We start from the raw sequence: 18,915 nt of genomic DNA, 5'->3' as shown, positions 1-18,915 counted from the left end.
ACGCCCAACCAATTTTTTTTTTAATCCTTCTTGGTAGTGATTGACCCCCATTGAGAATGCATGCTCTAATCTTTTTTAAAAGGGAAGAAGACCTAGTGATAGACCTTTGCATTGGCAGGCATGTCTTTATGTTTATACTGTGAAGTAGTATTTTTTCTGTCAGGGTCAATAGAAAGTAGATGAAATTCATTTTCAGCCAATCTTTCACCATTTGTGCTTTGTACCTTACCCCACCACAGGCAACAAAGCGTTTCCTGCTGTCTTTCAAGGTCTTAACAGATTCTTACTTGATCGTAAATGTATTACTAAGTGGAATCATTTGGGTTCTTTCTATAAAAATGAGTGAAAATCCTCTAGCTGAATGAATTAAAGTTGTAGGCATAACACTGATAATCTCTGCTCTCATAAGTAGGCTGCTTGCAGGAACTGACAACTATTGGTTGGCTTTAAACGTAATGTAGATGCCAAAGTTTTAGTGTACGGTGTTACTTAAATTACCAAATTACCTTTGTACAAATATTCCTCAGATGCTGTCTACAGGTGCTGTGTAAAATAGGTTAATAGGTATTTGCAAATTCTGGTAAATTGCCTTGCTATAATTTTTCATGCTCAGTATTAGTCCTCTAGTATCAATACGAAGTTTTTCTATTCCCCAGCCTACTAAGGCCTAAAGGTTAAAATACCAGGAATAAGAAGGTTTTCAGTGGGCTTAATTTGATTTAAGTGGAATCTGGATGATGTGATAAGTACCTTTGTCTTCAGAGTAATGAGTTTATAATTGGCTTTTGTCCAAGAACTTTTAAGTGGATTCATATCTGAACAATCTTAGACATAATTATATGAAACTGGATCAGAAAGGTTTTCTGACTCCTTTCTCTTCACTTTTTTCTCGCAACTTAACTATAGGCAATTAACCATCATTTCAAATCTAATTATTTTTATTTTCCAGTGTATTTGTTATCCTTTCATCTTTATGCTAGGAGTGTAGTCTCGGTTCTTAGTGAGTTGATGGGGTGAAGATATATATGTATATATATATAATTTTTTTTTTTTTTTTTTTTTGAGACAGTCTCGCTCTGTCGCCCAGGCTGGAGTGCAGTAGCACAATCTCGGCTCACTGCAAGCTCCGCCTTGAGGATTCACGCCATTCCGCTGCCTCAGCCTCCTAGCTAGGATTATAGGGGCCCACCAACCACGCCTGGCTAAGATATTTTTAAATGTACTCAGTCACTGTCATTTTAGTAACTTTGAATCAGAACCTCAGTTGTTAAAGGCTTAACTGCTTGTGGCAACTGCTATAGTGCCCTAGTGGGGACAGTGGTTAAAATCTGCAGAATCCCTTGTTTTGTCATCTTTATCCAGAAGGACTGATACCTTGTTAAACTGTGGTATGATTAGAATGTTTGTGGTTGTGTAGTGCATTTGGGGTGCCACAACATTAATCAGATATAATTGAGCTGTTCTGTTTCCAGTCAGTGTAACCATTTAAAAATACCTTGGCAAAACAAGCTAGGAGCTAGTTCATGCTAATATTCTTAAGGACAAAAATAGTTTACAGCTTTTTTTTTTTTTAATCTGAAATCCTGAAGGCTGTGCTTAAAAGTTAGAGATAAACCTGTTGGAAATAAGTGATTTCGTTTATAGACTGAAGCCTCTATGACTTCAAAAAGATACTCTACAGTCTCTGGCATTTGAAGAACAAAATATTTTCTCTGTAAATACACCTCATTTCCATTCTAGTTAGGAGTAATGGCGCCCAGCACGGCACATAGAATGGAGAAAACTGGATAGCTGGTAACTCATTTAGCTCTTGGCATTCTGAACAACCTCAAATACAGCCATCCAAGCCAGTAATTCTATTGCTGCATTATTTCTGTGTTTAACTGTGAAACTTGCTTCTTGTCTGTACCCTTGAAATGGAATAAAATTTCATGAGACTCCTTGTTAATACAGAGAAAAGCAATGACTGTTCAGTTGGTTGTACACTAAGGCCTCAGTCCTTGACCTTTCCCATTTTGTTCAGTGTTTTAAATATGACATAAAGGCCTGTGCTTCCAGATGTTTTTTTCTCCAGACTCATTTTTGCATTTGTATGGCTCACATGTACTTCAAACTGTACATGTTCCAAAAATGCCAGTGTTTAATTCAAAAGAGATGAATGTGATCTACTCCAGAATGCTTCAAGTCCTGTCCACTTTAACTCCAAAGTAATCTCAAATGCCACGGCAATTCAGGCCACCAGCATCTCATCTGGTTACTAAGTGATTTTTGCATCCACTTTTGTGCATCTTATGTTTTAACAGCAACAGTGGTCTTTGGATGTCGTTTACCAGTTTAAAATCTTTGTCTTTGCCTAGGTGGTCTTTCATGAACTATTCAGCTTCATCTGCCTTTTCCTCTTCATCACTATGTGCTGTGTAGTTGGCAGAGCTTGTCACATCCAAACCTGCAGGTAATTGAACAAGCTGGTTACTAACAGGATTAGTATCCAGGGAATAGTGAAGATAGGAAAAAGGAAATTATAAAGCCCATCAGTTAATACCATTTGTGTTTTTTGAGATGGTCTTGCCCTGTCACCCAGGCTGACATGATTATAGCTGAGTGCAGCCTCAAATTCCTGGGCTCAAGCAATCCTCGCACCTCAGTGGCTGGGACTGTAGGTGTCACGCTTAATACTGTTATTAAAAAGACAACTAGGAGGGACGTTTGCTTGTAGAATGAAAACTGTTGTTAGGTGAATTCCAAGTATTAGGAAGCAGCTTTTCTTAGACAAGATTAGATGCAAGCTATTTGTGTCCTGTGGTTAGTATTGCTTGACGTGACCAAGACAGGATGAGAAGCTGGCAGTCAGCAAATGTGAAACATACACTGTCAGGCCTTCTCCTGAGCTTTAAGACTATGGTAATGAACAGCACTGGACCCCAAGATTCAAGCCCATAGGAGGAGATAGGAAAGGAAGAGTAGGCCGAATGCAAAACAAAAGGATGTGGGAGGGACTGGCAAATTGGAGAGTCCAGTCTCAAGGATATAATCTGTAAATTATTAGGATACCATGAAAGACAAATTGCACTTGCTTATAAAATACGGTTTGCAAGCCCCTAATATCTGAACAAAACAGTGCATACCTACAGTCTAATGGAGAAAGCTCTGTCTCCAACTATTAGCTGTGTGACTGGGCAGATAATTTAGCGTCTGAATCTTGTTTCCTGAACCTGTAAAATGAGAATGGCAATCTAATTTGATTAAATGATATCATTGCTGGGCACAGTGGCACACACCTATAATCTCAGCTACTGGGGAGGCTGAGATAAAGGATTGCTTGAGTCCAGGAGTTCGAGGATATAGTGAGCTATGATCATATGTGAGAATAGCCACTGCCTTCCAGCCTGGGCAATGTAGCGAGACTCCATCTCGGGGGGGGGGAAAAATGGTATCATTTTAGCCAGTGATCAAATGACAGTCTCAACTACATGGGGCAGTTGAGAAGTTCTACTTAAAGTAGCTAGGATTACAGGCGTATGCCACCACGCTCAGCTAATTTTGTTTGTATTTTTAGTAGAGACGGGGTTTCTCCATGTTGTTCAGGCTGGTCTCGAACTCCCAAGCTCAGGTGATCCACCCGCCTCAGCCTCCCAAAGGGCTGGGATTACAAGTGTGAGCCACCGTGCCCAGCCCTAAATACAGGTTTTTGTGTTTGATAGGAACTGGTGGAAGGTAATTTAAGTGCCAGCAGCCATCATTATGATGCCTGCTTTAGCAACTATAAAAAAGGAGAAGCAAGATAGTAGCTGAAATCCTCATAGCCCAGTAGTGAATGATAATCATGCTTTGTGTGACTGGTCAAGTATTCAGTGAATCTCACAAAATTCTTTGTAATAGTATAAATATTATCAACTTCTAAGAACAAGAGAGAAGAGTTAATGGCAGATGAAAAATATCCAACTGTTGTTGGAAGAAGGCAAGCAGATATGATCAACAACCAGCTTGCTTTTAGCTTTCTCTGTTCTGCTAAGCCCCTGTGGTGTCGCAGGTTGCTAACAACAACCCAAAAAAGTTGATTGGAACTGCCAAACTCCGCAAGGTCTTGGGAGTCAGGGATGCTAGTTTCTTCTGAGAGTGGGTGTATGGTGGAGCTGAAAACAAGTTTATTGAATGTCTTAGGCCATCCCTTCCCCTTGTGCTGGCAGGTGAGTGCCCCTGCACAAATTCAGCAGACAACAGAAGTTTCACCATCTGCAAAAGTTGGAAAAAGGTGAGGAGAGGGTGATAATGGGCTGGGGGATACCAGACAGGTAAGAGTAAAAAAGCACCGTATTAAAAATAACAGCCAGGCGCAGTGGCTCACGCCTGTAATCCCAACACTCTGGGAGGCAGAGGCGGGCAGATCACGAGGTCAGGAGATCGAGACCATCCTGGCTAACACGGTGAAACCCTGTCTCCACTAAAAATACAAAAAAAAAAAATTAGCCAGGTGTGGTAGTGGGCGCCTGTAGTCCCAGCTACTCGGGAGGCTGAGGCAGGAGAATGGCGTGAACCCGGCAGGCGGAGCTTGCAGTGGGCTGAGGTCGCACCAGTGCACTCCAGCCTGGGCGACGGCGAGACTGTGTCTCAAAAAATATATATAAATAATAATAAAAAAGTGCTCGCTTCGGCAGCACATATACTAAAAATTGGAACGATACAGAGAAGATTAGCATGGCCCCTGCACAAGGATGACACGCAAATTCGTGAAGCGTTCCATATTTTTATGAGAACACTTGGACACAGGAAGGGGAACATCACACACTGGGGCCTGTTGTGGGGTGGGGGGAGTGGGGAGGGAAAGCATTAGGAGATATACCCAACATAAATGACGAGTTAATGGGTGCAGCACACCAACATGGCACATGTATACATATGTAACAAACATGCAGTGCACATGTACCCTAGAACTTAAAGTATAATAAAAATTTAATAAAAAATATAAAAATAATGGTCGGGCGCAGTGGCTCATGCCTGTAATCCCAGCACTTTGGGAGGCCGAGGCGGGAGGATCACCTGAGGTCGGGAGTTCCAGACCAGCCTGACTAATACGGAGAAACCCCGTCTCTACTAAAAACACAAAATTAGCCGGGCGTGGTGGCACATGCCTGTAATCTCAGCTACTCAGGAGGCTGAGGCAGGAGAATCGCTTGAACCCGGGAGGCGGAGGTTGCAGTGAGCCGAGATCGCGCCATTGCACTCCAGCCTGGGCAACAAAAGCGAAACATTGTCTCAAAAAATAAATAAATAATAAAAATTAAAATTAAAATAAAGCCAGGCACAGTGTCTCACACGTGCAACCCCAGCACTTTCGGAGGCCAAGGCAAGAATTGCCTGAAGCCAGGAGTTCAAGACCAGCCTGGGCAACAGAGACCCCCATCTCTACAAAAAAAGTAATAAAGTCAAGTGAGCTACTTGGGAGGCTGAGGAGGGAGGATTGCTTGAGCCCAGGAATTCAAGGCTGCAGTGAGCTATGATCACACTACTGAACTCCAGCCTGAGTGACAGAGAAAGACCTTGTCTCTTAAAAAAAAAGGCTGGGCATGGTGGCTCATGCCCAGCACTTTGGGAGGCCGAGGCAGGTAGATCACCTGAGGTCAGAAGTTTGAGACCAGCCTGGCCAACATGGCGAAACTAAAAGTACAAAAATTAGCCGGGCATGGTGGCTGGGGTGGCTGGCACCTGTAATCCCAGCTACTCGGGAGGCTGAGGCAGGAGAATCGCTTGAACCCGGGAGGCAGAGATTACAGTGAGCCAAGATCGTGCCATTGCACTCCAGCCTGGGTGACAGAGCAAGACTCTGTCTCAAAAAAAAAAAAAAAAAATAGACTGGGATGGGCCACATCTAGTGCCCTTAAAAGGAGAGGTCATGTAGACCGGGCATGGTGGCTCACGCCTGTAATCTCAGCACTTTGGGAGGCCAAGGCTGGTGGAACACGAGGTCAGGAGATAGCGACCATCCAGGCCAACATGGTGAAAACCCATCTCTACTAAAAATACAAAAATTAGCTGAGCATGGTGGCACATGCCTGTAATCCCAGCTACTCAAGAGGCTGACACAGGAGAATCACTTGAACCAGGGAGTTGGAGGTTGCAGTGAGCCGAGATCGTGCCACTGCGCTCCAGCCTGGAGACAGAGCAAGACTCTGTCTCAAAAAAAAAAAAAAAAAAAAAAAAAAATGGAGAGGTATGTCTTTTCCCTTCCCTCTTCCTGCTAGCTGGGAAGTAGACATGATGAAGAATCATTTGCTGAGAACTGCAGTGCAACAAAATAGAGCCTGAGTTCCTGGCATTAAAGTTCAGCATTCCATCCCTGGACAACCTACATCCCTAGACTTTTTTCAGGTAATATAAAAACCTGTTTATTTTTACTGATTGCTGGGTTCAATTCTAAATGGTCATTTAGAAATATGGAGAAAAATAGCAAAACAAACAGCCAAAGTAGACTTAAGAAGGAGAAAACCTGAATGTATCATCATAGAGGGAATAAAAGCAAGTATTATTAAGCCATCGATTATTAAGCTATTATCTCTCAGCTTCAAACACACCATTTTGTCTTCTGCGATGCTGGGGCTGAAACTCTGCAGACTGGATTTCTTATGCCATCTGGTTACCAATTAGACTTCCTACAGGGGATTCTAGAGGAAGACTAGAATGATGAAAGAGGAAGAAGGGCTTGCTCCTTTTTGCTTCTTTTTCCTGTCAGTGTCACTACAGCAATGGTTCTTCACCCTGGCAGTGGCACTTGGTTCCAGTTTGCAGTTTGTCCACACTACCACAGTCAATCTCATTGTCACTCAAATACCAGCACCAGTCAGCCAGAATTTCTCTCTGAAAAATCTATTCCTGGCCAGGCACGGTGGCTCATGCCTGTAATCCCAGCACTTTGGGAGGCCGAGGAGGGCTAATCATGAGGTCAAGAGATCGAGAGCAGCCTGGCCAACATGGCGAAACCCCGTCTCTACTAAAAATACAAAAATTAGCCAGTCATGTTGGCGGGCACCTGTAATCCCAGCTACTCAAGAGGCTGAGGCAGGAGAATTGCTTGAACCTGGAGGCGGAGGTTGCAGTGAGCTGAGATCGTGCCACTGCACTCCAGCCTGGTGACAGAGCGAGACTCCGTCTCAAAGAAACCAAAAAGTCTATTCCCAGCTCTGTGAGGTTCATTCTGAGTTCAAGGCTCCAGTATCAGCCAAGAAAGGGCTCCTCCCTAAGTTAAATTCCACATCTTTGGACTCTCTCCAAGCTTAAAATTTGAATAATCCTAATGCTTTCCCTTTTTCACCACCAGCCATAGAGATGGTCGCTGCAGCTTGCAGTTACTACCTCTGTAATATGTCAGTATCCCCTCTTTGCCCTTCCAGTTATCCGGTACGTGTTTTTAAATACTTTCTATTAGATCTCCTTGTTATAAGTAGGTTTCTCCTGTCTCCTGACTAGAAAGAATTGGTACCAGGACTGGTCCATAAAAAAGACTCTCAAAGAGGGTATTTGTGGTTTGGTTTGAATTTAAATGCACTGCTGAGTTTTTTGCCAGTGGGAAGTGGCATGCTAGGAATTCATGGTGTGAAATACCACATAATTAATCAAATTATCAATGACACACTTAATGAAGTAAGTGCTTTGGGGGATCAAGTGGCTGCTGCACTTGGCCATTATTGCAGTAATGATGACTACAAGGACTTGGAATGGTTGCAGCGAAGTACACAAGAGCACCTATGGAATGAAGATAACAAGTTCAGGTCTCTAAACTTTCAACTCAAGACGTGCTCATAAGACCAGAGAGCTTATCTGATTGCCCTAAAACAATCTTATTTTGTATAGCCTCAGGACCAACTGACAGAAAATTTAACCATGCCCAGCCAGACAAAATTTTACATCAGCTATTCCAAATGTGTTCCAAGAACTAAAAGAAACAGTCTAAAGAACTGAAAGAAAGATAATGATGTTTCACCAAACATAGAATAAGCATTAAAGAGAAATTGCAAAAAGAACCAAATAGAAATTTCCAGGTTGAGGCTGGGTGTGGTGGCTCACGCCTGTAATTCCAGCACTTTGGGAGGCCGAGGTGGGCAGATCATCTGAGGTCAGGAGTTCAAGACCAGCCTGGCCAACATGGCAAAACCCCATCTCTACTAAAAATACAAAAATTAGCCAGGTATGGTGGCAGGCACCTATAATCTCAGTTACTTAGGAAGCTGAGGTAAGAGAATCGAACCTGGGACGCAGAGGTTGCAATGAGCCAAGATCGCGCCAGTGCACTCCAGCTTGGGTGACAAGAGCGAGATTCTATTTCAAAAAAAAAAAGAAAAGAAATTTCCAGGTTGAAAATTGCAATAACTAAAATAATTCACTGGAGGGGCTCAACATCAGATTTTAAGCTGGCAGAAGAGAGAATTGGTTAATGAGAAGCTATATCAATTGAGATTATCCAGTCTGATGAATAGAAAGATAAAAGAATGAAGAAAGATGAGAGTCTCAGAGACCTGTGGAACACCATTAAGGATACAAACATTCACATTTGAAGTCTCGGAAGGAGAGAGAGAAATGGGCAGAAAGAATACTAGAAGAAATAATAGTTAAAACTTCCTAAATTTGATGAAAAACATTAACGTGCACACCTAAGAAGATAAACCAACTCAAGCAGGATACATTCAAAGAGGTCCACACCTATATTCCATTATAATCAAAAAGTCAAAAACCAAACACAAAGGGAAACTCATGAAAGCAGCAATAAAGAAGTGACTCATCATGTACAAGGGATCCTCAATAATATTTAAAGCTGGTTTATCATCAGAAATGATGGAGGCCAGAAAGCAATGAATGGGATGATGTATTCAAAATGCTGAAAGAAACAGAATGCCAAACAAGAATTCTATATCCTGCAAGGCCGAGCGCAGCGGCTCACGCCTGTAATCCCAGCACTTTGGGAGGCCGAGGCGGGCTGATCACGAGGTCAGGAGATTGAGACCATCCTGGCTAACACAGTGAAACCCCGTCTCTACTAAAAAAAAATACAAAAATTAGCCAGGCGTAGTGGCGGGCGCCTGTAGTCCCAGCTACTTGGGAGGCTGAGGCAGGAGAATGGCGTGAACCCGGGAGGCGGAGCTTGCAGTGAGCCGAGATCCCGCCACTGCACTATAGCCTGGGTGACAAAGAAAGACTCCATCTCAAAAAAAAAAAAAAAAAAAAGAAAAGAATTCTATATCCTGCAAACCTGTATTTCAAACATGAAAATAATAAAGACATTCCTACTCAAACAAACAAAAACTAAATTTGTCACTAACAGATACTGTCTTAGTCCATTCCTGCTGCTATAATGAAATGCCTTAGACTTAGTAACTTAATACACAGCAGAAATTTGTTGCTTGCAGTTCTGGAGGCTAGGAATTCCACGATCAAGATGCCAGCCAGCAGATCTAGTCTCTGCTGAGAGCCCATTGTCATGGACGTACTTCCTGTGTGTTCTCACTTAGTGGAAGTGGCAAAAATGGTCACTTATGACTCTTCTAAGGGCATTAATCCCATTCATGAGGGTGAAATCCTCATGACTTAATCACTTCCCAAAAGGCCCCACAATTTAGTGATGGGCAGTTAAGATTTCAACATACAACTTTGGGGAAACCATCATTTGAAATTGTTCTGCCCTCAAGGCCCTGGCATTCTGGGCCTGTGATAGGCAGGGTACCTGAAGACCACTGAAATGTCTAGGATCAATCGTCCACTGTTTTGATGAATGGCACCTGGCTTCCTCTAAGTCATACTAATTTTCTTATCACATGGTTGCTTTGGCCATATCCTTGGTGTTGTCTCCTAAACATACTTTTTCATTTTTATAACTTGGCCAGGCTGAGAATTTCCCAAATCTTTAACTTCTGCTTCCTTTTTTATTACAAATTCCATCTTTAGGACAAATGGTGCACTCTTGTAATCCCGGGTACTTGGGAAGCTAGGGCGGGAAAATTGCTTGAGCTCAGGAGTTCAAGACCAGACTGGACAACACAGCAAGACCCCATTTCTTAAAAAAATAGCCAGGTATGGTGGTATGCACCTGTGGTCCCAGCTACTCAGGAGGACAAGGCTGTAAGATTGCTTGATCTCAGGAGTTTGAGGCTGCAGTCACTTATGATTGCGCCACTGTACTCCAGCCTGGGTAACAGCAAGACTCCGTCTCAAAAGAAAAAAAAAAAAAGGGCCAGGCACAGTGGCTTATGCCTGTAATCCCCGCACTTTGGGAGGCCGAGGCAGGTGGATCATGAGGTCAAGAGATCAAGACCATCCTGGCTAACACGGTGAAGCCCTGTCTCTACTAAAAAACACAAAAAATTAGCCGGGCTTGGTGGCAGGCGCCTGTAGTCCCAGCTATTCAGGAGACTGAGAAGGGGAATAGCGTGAACCCGGGAGGCGGAGCTTGCAGTGAGCCGAGATCGCACCACTGCATGCCAGCCTGGGTGACAGAGTGAGACTCTGTCTCAGAAAAAAAAAAAAAAAAGAAAAAAAGAATTAGGTGCAGTGGTTCATGCCCGTAATCCGAGCACTTTGGGAGGCCGACACGGGCAGATCACTTGAGGCCGGTAGTTTGAGACCAGCCTGGCCAACATGGTGAAACCCTATCTCTACAAAAACTACAAATATGAGCCCAGCGTGGTGGCACATGCCTTTTGTCCCAGCTCCTTGGGAGGCTGAGGTGAGAGGATCACTTGAGCCTAGGAAGTGGAGGTTGCAGTGAGCCAAGATGGTGCCACTGCACTCCAGCCTGGGTGATAGACTTTCTCAAAACAAACAAACAAAAAAAAAAGATTACAAAAGCGAGGCCAAACCAAACCCAAAATTAGTAGAAGAAAAAAAAATAAAGACCAGAGCAGAAATAAATGAAATTGAAATGAAGAAAACAATACCAAAGATCAATGGAAACAAAAGTTGTTTGGGAAAGTTAAAAAAAAAATTGACAAACCTTTAGCCAGACTAAGAAAAAAGAAGGAAAATCCAAATAAATAAAATCAGACATGAAAAAGGAGAAATTAGAATTAATAGTGCAGAAATTCAAAGGATGATTAGGGGCTACCATGAGCAACTACATGCCAGTAAATTGGAAAACCTAGAAGAAATGGATAAATTTCTAGACACATCCAACCTACCAAGACTGAACCATGAAGAAATACAAAATCTGAACAGACCAATAACAAGTAATGAGATCAAAGCCATAATAAAAAAGTCTCCCTACAAAGAAAAGTCCAGGACCCAATGGCTTTATTTATGAATTTTACCAAACATTTACAGAAGAACTAATACCAATCCTACTCAAACTATTCCAACAAATAAAGTCAGAGGGAATATTTCCAAACTCATTCTATTAAGTTGGTGCAAAAGTAATTGCAGTTTTAGACCCTGAATTTTAAATCATTGTAACTAGGCTCAAATACATCTTTATTAATCAAAATAGGAACCATTACAATCAACACATTTTGCCAATGAGAAATAAGTTTGTTTATTCCCGTAGTGTAAAAATCCATGTTTTGGTATTTGACAAACTCGTGGAAACCATTTTCTGTGTCCTACTGGTTGTGGAAGTATTTTCCCTGCAAAAAGTTGTTGAGATGCTTGCAGAAGTGATAGTCAGTTGGCGAGAGGCCAGGTGAATATGGCAGATGAGGCAAAACTTCGTAGCCCAGTTCATTCAAATTTTGAAGTGGTGGGGTGAGACGTGCAGTGAGGCATTGTCATGGAGAATTGCGTCCTTTCTGTTGACCAATGCCAACTGCAGGCATTGCATTCTCAGAGCAACTCATTGATTTGCTAAGCATTCTTCTCAGATGTAATGGTTTTGCTGGGATTCAAAAAGCTGTAGTGGATCAGACCAGCAGTAGACCACCAAACAGTGACCATGACCTTTTTTTTTGGTGCAAGTTTGGCTTTAGGAAGTGCTTTGGAGCTTCTTGTCAGTCCAACCACTGAGCTGGTTGTTGCCAGTTGTCATATAAAATCCACTTTTAATCACACATCACAATCCAATTGAGAAATGATTCATTGTTGTTGCGTAGAATAAGAAAAGACAACACTTCAAAACAGTGATTTTTTAGATTTGTGGTCAGCTCATGAGGCACCCACTTACTGAGTTTTTTCACCTTTCCAATTGGCTTCAAATACCAAGTGACCAAAGAATGGTCGATGTCGAATTCTTCAGCAACTTCTCGTGTAGTTGTAAGAGGATCAGCTTCGATGATTGCTCTCAACTGGTCGTTGTTAACTCTCCATGGCTGGCCACTATGCTCCTCATGTTCAGGACTCTCATCTCCTTTGAAAAACTTCTTGAACCACTACTGCACTGTATGTTCATTAGCAGTTCCTGGGCCAAATGCGTTGTTGATGTTACAAGTTGTCTCCACTGCTTTATAACCCATTTTGAACCTGCAAGGTGTCGCAGATAGCCCAGGACAACGAGAGGGACTGCGACATCACGGATGGTGACTACCACGAGGTGGAAATCAACGGGCAAGATCCTGGCCTGCAGGTACCATGTGGCTGTACCATTGCCAAGGCTGGCGAGCTCCAAGAGCAGCTCAGGGCACTGCGCAGCAGGCATGAGGCCCGCGAGACCCAGCACGCTGAGGAGAGGGCCTATACAAGGCCAAAGTCCAGGCACTCACTGCGGAGGTCTCCCTGATAGAGAAGGCCAGCTGCCAGCGCTGGCCCAGCTGGAGAAGTTGCTGAAAGTGAGCAACATTGCCGGTGAGACGCAGGGTCAGCCTGAGTGTGGCCCAGGATGAGCTGGTGATCTTCAGTGAGGAGCTGGCCAACCCCTACCATCACATATGCATGTGAAACAACTGGAGGCCCAGCTCTGTCATGGGGGACTACTACCTGAGGGCCAGGGCGGGGCCAGCTGCACCAGCCCCACGGGCAACTCCTCCTTCCTCCTACCCAAGGCGCTGCTGGCTGCAGAGGCAGGCCAAGCACACAGCGAGACCAGGGACATCAGCCCTTCATGTAGCTCCTCGCTGCCATCGCCCCTGGGTGACCCATGCTGGGAACCCATGAATATCTACCACCTGATTCGTATCATCTGCCACCAGATCAAGCACCTGCAGGCAGCTGTGAACCACATAATGGAGCTGTTGTGGCGGCGCATCACCTTGCAAGAGCTGGGCTCAACCACGGACAAGTTCAAGGAGGCCCTCATGGAAGAGATCCTCAAGTTGAAGTCGCTGCTCAGCACCAAGTGAGAGCAGCTCACCACGCTGCGCACTGTGCTGCAGGCCAGCCAGCAGGCAGCCAAGATGGCCCTCTCCAAGCTGAAGGGCAAGTATGAGAAGGAGAAGACCATGGTTACCAAGACCAGGATGAAGCTCTGCAATGAGCTCCAGGTGCTCACCTCTGAGGAGGACGCAGCCACCTTCTCCTCACTGTGCGCCAGTTTGCCACCAGGTGAAATGAGTACATCACAGCTGGAGGAGATGCAGCAGCAGCTGTCAGCTGCAGAGGATGAGAAGGCACTGAACTCACTGCTGCGCATGGTCATCCTGCAGAAGCTGGCACTGACCCAGTGGCTGGAGCTGCTCAAGCTGGACCACACAGACCTGGTGTGACCCCACCAAAGCTGCCCCCAAGGCCAAGCTGGCCACCCCAAGCTTATGTTATGCCTGCGCCTGCGCCAGTGACAGGGCCAAGGGCACTGGGCTGACCAACCAGGTGTTCCACATTATAGGTGTAAGCCACCGTGCCTGGCCCATTCCCCGAGTTTCTAATGGGAGGGAAAAAAAGCTTTAATGTTGGCCAGAGTGATGGCTCACGCCTGTAATCCCAACACTTTGTAAGGCCGAGGCAGGTGGATGGCTTGAGCTCAGGAGTTGGAGAACAGCCTGGGCAACATAGCGAGACTGAGACCATATCTCTACAAAAAAGTAGCAGGACATGGTGGCATGCTTCTTGGGAGGCTTCTTGGTCCTGTGGTCCCAGCTTTTTGAGAGGCTGAGGTGGGAGGATCACTTGAGCCCTGAAAATCAAGATTGCAGTGAGTCATCATCATGCCACTGCACTCAGCCTGGGCAATAGAGTAAAAAAAAAGCTTTAATGTTGAGCATGTCGAAAGCTGCTGCGTGGAAAGGCCTCTGTACAGGCTAAAGATCCTTCCCTGGCTGCCAGGCTTGCGAAAAGCCCTCTAGAAATGCCCACCACGGGGCTCTTCATTATAATGTTCTTTTTTTATCTGATCAACCTGTGCACTTTTGGTATTTTGATACTATATTTGCTTCCTTAATTCCTCATGCACTGACAGTCTCAGATGCTGTGGTCCATGCTCATGGGCCTGTTGCTGCCTGCCCAGCTCCCTCTGTGTTGGTCTGGTGTCAGCACTAGGCAGAGCTGTGTGCTCTGTAGCATGTAGCTCTAGACTGTGGAGATTAGGGCTTTGACCAGAGAATTCACCAGAGAAGGCATCTAGGCCTGAGTTTTTCTTTGTGCAAAATTTTTGTATTACAAATTCAATTTCTTGTTATAGGTCTATTCAGATTTTCTATTTATTTTTTATTTTTAATTTTACTTATTATTATTTCGAGGTGGCGTCTCACTCTGCTGCCCAGGATGGAGTGCAATGGCGCAGTCTTGGCTCACTGCAACCTCCACCTCCCAGGTTCAAGCAATTCTCCTGCCTCAGCCTCCCAACTAGCTGGGATTACAGGCATGTGCAATAACACCATTCTAATTTTTGTATTTTTAGTAGAGACTGGCTGGTCTTGAACTCTTGACCTCAGGTGATCCACCTGCCTCGGCCTCCCAAAGTGCTGGAACTACAGGCGTGAGCCACCGCACCCAGCCTTTATTTATTTATTTATTTATTTTGAGACAAAGTCTCACTCTGTCACCCAGGCTGGAGTGCAGTAGTGCAATCTTGGCTCACTGCAACTTACACCTCCCGGGTTCAAGCAATTCTTGTGTCTCAGCCTCCCGCGTAGCTGGAATTACAGGTGTGTGCCACCACGCCTGACTAATTTGTTGTATTTTTAGTAAAGACGGGGTTTCGCCATGTTGGCCAGGCTGGTCTCAAATTCCTGACCTCATGTGATCAGCCCACCTCAGCCTCCCAAAGGTGGGATTACAGATGTAAGCCACCATGCCCAGCCAGATTTCTTATTTATTTTTGAATCAATGATTGATGAGAAGCAACTGGCACTGGGTCAGAATTATAAATGAAAAAAAAATTTTTTTTTTTTTGGAGACAGACTCTTGCTCTGTTGCCCAGGCTGGAGTATAGTGGGACGATCTCAGCTCACTGCAGCCTCCGCCTCCTGGGTTCAAGCTATTCTCGTGCCTCAGCCTCGCAAGGAGCTGGGACTATAGGCGCCTGCCACCACGCCCGGCTAATAGGGTTTCACCATGTTGCCCAGGCTGGTCTTGAACTCCTGAGCTCAGGCATTCCATCCACCTCAGTCTCCCAAAGTGCTAGGATTATAGGTGTGAGCCACCGTGCCTGGCCACGATGAACATATTTTTTGATTCAGCAGTTCCAATCCCAAGAACTTATTTCAGTTATATGTTGCTATATGCTAAAGTTCAGTGGCACAAAACAATAACCATGTTATTATGCTCACAGATTCTGTGGTTCAATAAGGGAAGTAACTCAAATGACAGAGGCTTGGAGTCATTAGCATCTGACTTGAGATGACTTGAAGATCAGGGCTTTCCAAAGGTTACTTACATGTAGTCTTTCTGTGTGACAGGCTTCTCACAGCATGGTGACTGGATTCCAAAAGGTAGCCCTCCAACAGGGAGTTGCCAGAGAGCAGGTGTTCTGTGAAGACCAGATGGAAGTTGCATGACCTTTTATGACCTAGAATGATGTCTCCCATAGTCCATTATTTGAAGCAGTTACTAGTTCCAAAGAGCATGTGAAGTGGGAGATATTGTTGTGGACGTTTCTGGAAAATACAATCTGTCAGACTTTTTACACAAATACTTGTATTTGTTAAGTGTAAAAAGGGAGGCAGAACAATAATTACAGCAGTCTCATTCACAGAGTTTTACAATGTGTACATATGGGCAGGTGCAAATGCATAGAGAGAGAACCAGAAAGTAATGGGATTTTCTTTTTTCTTTTTTGAGACCGAGTTTTGCTCTTGTTGCCCAGGCTAGAGTGCAATGGTGCGATCTCAGCTCACTGCAACCTCTGCCTCCTGGGTTCAAGCAAGGGAAGAAAGAAAGAGAAGGAGGGAGGGAGAGAAGGAAGGAAGGAAGGAAAAAAGAAAGGGAGGAGATGAAAGAGAAAGAAAAGAAAGAAAGAAAGAAAAGAAAGAAAGAAAGAAAGAAAGAAAGAAAGAAAGAAAGAAAGAAAGAAAGAAAGAAAGAAAAAGGGAAAGAAAGAAGAGAAAAGAAAACAGAAAAGAAAGGAAAGGAAAAGGAGTGAGGAAACGTATGGGCATTGTGGAGATGTTCTTTCTTCTTTTTAATCAGCCATATGCTAAGAAAATGTTGTAACTGAATATTATTTGCGGTGGTGGCTACATGTTCATCTGTCAAAATATTGTACCATGCGCTTAAGATGGGTAAACTTAATGTATGTAAATTACACCTAAAGAAGGCTGATTTTAAAATTATCAAAATATCAACGTTGAAAACATCAGTTCTCAAGAAATAATATAAGCTACGGATACTTTCAAATTCCCAAGAAAAGAAAAATTTAAGGCAACATGTATATAAGTATGAATCTACACAATGCCATTAATTAAGGTCCAGGGATTAGAAACACAGGGGTTTGACCCAGGGAGGTGGTGAGTTAGGGAGGAAAAAAAAAAAAAGGAACACAGGGGTTTTCAGAGAGATGTGAGACACACAAGGAGAAATCTTCTAGAAACTAAAATCCAAAGTGCTTATGGCCGGGGGTGGGTGAGCTTGGAAAAAAAAATGCTCTATGAAGGCGATGTAGTGGAAGTTATTCCATGGTTGGCATTTGCCAAATTTATAAACCTAGCAAGTAGAGTGAAGAAGATTCACAAGATTCAAGAAAATAAAGCTTATGGTGGGATGTAGATTTACGAATGTCTTAGTTGCCAATTGACATACAAAAGGAAAAACCAGAGTCTTGCTATTTAGGATAGACCACCAAGTTTTTGTTTTTAGAGATGGGTTCCCACTATGTTACCTAAGCTGGACTCCAATTCTTGGGCTCACGCGATCCTCCTGAGTAGCTAGGACTATAGGTGCAAGTCACTGTACTCGGCAAGAGTGAGTCTGGGGTCAAAAGCTTACAGCACCCGGTAGGAATCCCACCCAAGGACTAACCAGGCCTGAGCTTGCTTAGCTTCTGAGTTCAGGTGCATTCAGGGTGGTAGGGCTGTAGACTGGTTTTGATTTGGTTGGTCTTTGTTAACAAAGCCCAAGGGACCCTTTTTATGCTCACTTTTCTTCCTTCAGTATTGTATGCCTGGGAATTCTGCTTCTAGCTATGGCAGGATCACTTATTCCAACAAACCCTCTCACTAAAAATAACTAGAAAACCTGGACAAAATGTAAAATACTTAAAAAACCCCAAGCAGTTACCAAGGCAGTGATGACTTGACGGGCTAAGATCCCTGAGAAAGGAAAAGGGCGGTCCAAAGGGGTCAACTCTTCAAAGTATTGGGAGAATTTACAAATGACAGCTGAGAGCTGACTGGCAATAAATTGGAGGTTTGCAGTTCCCATGACTTCCTCTTTGGGTTCAGTAATTTGGTAGAAAAGCTCACAGGACTCAGGAAAGCAGTTTACTTCTGCTTATTATAAAGGATACAACTCAAGAACAGCCAGGTGGAAGAGCTGCCTAGGGCAAGGTACAAGGGAGGTGCATGGGCTTCCAGGCCAACTCCAGATTTCACCATGTTGCCCAGTCAGGTCTTGAACTCCTGGACTCAAGCAATCTGCCTGCCTTGGCATCCCAAAGTATTGAGATTACAGGTGTGAGCCACTACCCGCAGGTGAATTGCTTGAGCCCATGAATTCAAGTCCCAAGTAGCTGGGACTACAGAAGCATGCCACCACACTTGACTATTTTTTAACTTTTTGCAGACAAGATCTTCCTATATTGCCCAATCTGGTTTCGAACTCCTGGGCTCAAGCAATGTTTTGGGTTCCCAAAGTGTTGGGATTACAGGCATGAGCCACTGCATCTGGGCAGTGAACTTTTTTTTGGAGATGGGGTCTCACTGTGTCACCCAGGCTGGAATGCAGTAGCATGGTCCCAGCTCACTGCAACCTCCGCCTCCCAGGCTCAAGCGATCGTCCCACCTCAGCGCCACCAAGTAGCTGAGACTAGAAGTGCATGCCACCACACCCAGCTAATTTTTCTTTTTTCTTTTTTTTTTTTTTGAGACGGAGTTTTGCTCGTTGCCCAGGCTGGAGTGCAACGGCACGATCTCAGCTCACTGCAACCTCCACCACCTAGGTTCAAGCAATTCTCCTGCCTCAGCCTGCCGAGTAGCTGGGATTACAGGCATGCGCCACCACGCCTGGCTAGTATTTTTTGTAGTTTTAGTAGAGACGGGGTTTCGCCATGTTGCCCAGGCTGGTCTTGAACTCCTGGACTTAAGCAATCAGTCTGCCTTGGCCTCCCAAAGCGCTGGAATTACAGGAAAGAGCCACTGCACCCCACCCCAGTAAAAACTCTTACAAGTAGGGGTCGGGGGAAGCAAAGGATGTAGAGTTGACAACGGAAGGTATTGCAATTTTAAGTAATGCAGTCAGAGGATACTTCACTGAAATAAATGAACTCTTGAATGACGGGAGGGGAATGTAGGTATCTAAGAGGATGGACTATACTTGGTGAGGCTACAGCGCTGCATGTGGGGGAAAAGTAGTCACGTGGTCAGGAAAGTGGAGTGGCACAGGTGATATTGTAGACCTTTTTAAAGGTGACTGTAAATGCTT

At 44.3% G+C, this 18,915-nt stretch overlaps 1 non-coding gene and 1 pseudogene across 1 annotated transcript; both read left to right on the top strand.

Annotated features, from left to right (window-relative positions):
- Nucleotides 1-4,639: 4,639 nt before the first annotated feature.
- LOC116809758 (U6 spliceosomal RNA) lies at nt 4,640-4,747 on the top strand. Its single transcript, XR_004369943.1, has one exon. It is a non-coding gene; the product is annotated as a U6 spliceosomal RNA (small nuclear RNA).
- Nucleotides 4,748-12,189: 7,442 nt separating this feature from the next.
- On the top strand, nt 12,190-14,510 carry LOC116814113 (protein bicaudal D homolog 2-like; annotated as a pseudogene).
- Nucleotides 14,511-18,915: the final 4,405 nt, after the last annotated feature.

This window comes from Hylobates moloch, unplaced genomic scaffold (assembly GCF_009828535.3).
Source record: "Hylobates moloch isolate HMO894 unplaced genomic scaffold, HMol_V3 SCAFFOLD_1, whole genome shotgun sequence".
Lineage (NCBI taxonomy): Eukaryota > Metazoa > Chordata > Mammalia > Primates > Hylobatidae > Hylobates > Hylobates moloch.
Note: the sequence above shows the minus strand (reverse complement) of the source record. Positions and strands in the feature narration are given on the sequence as shown.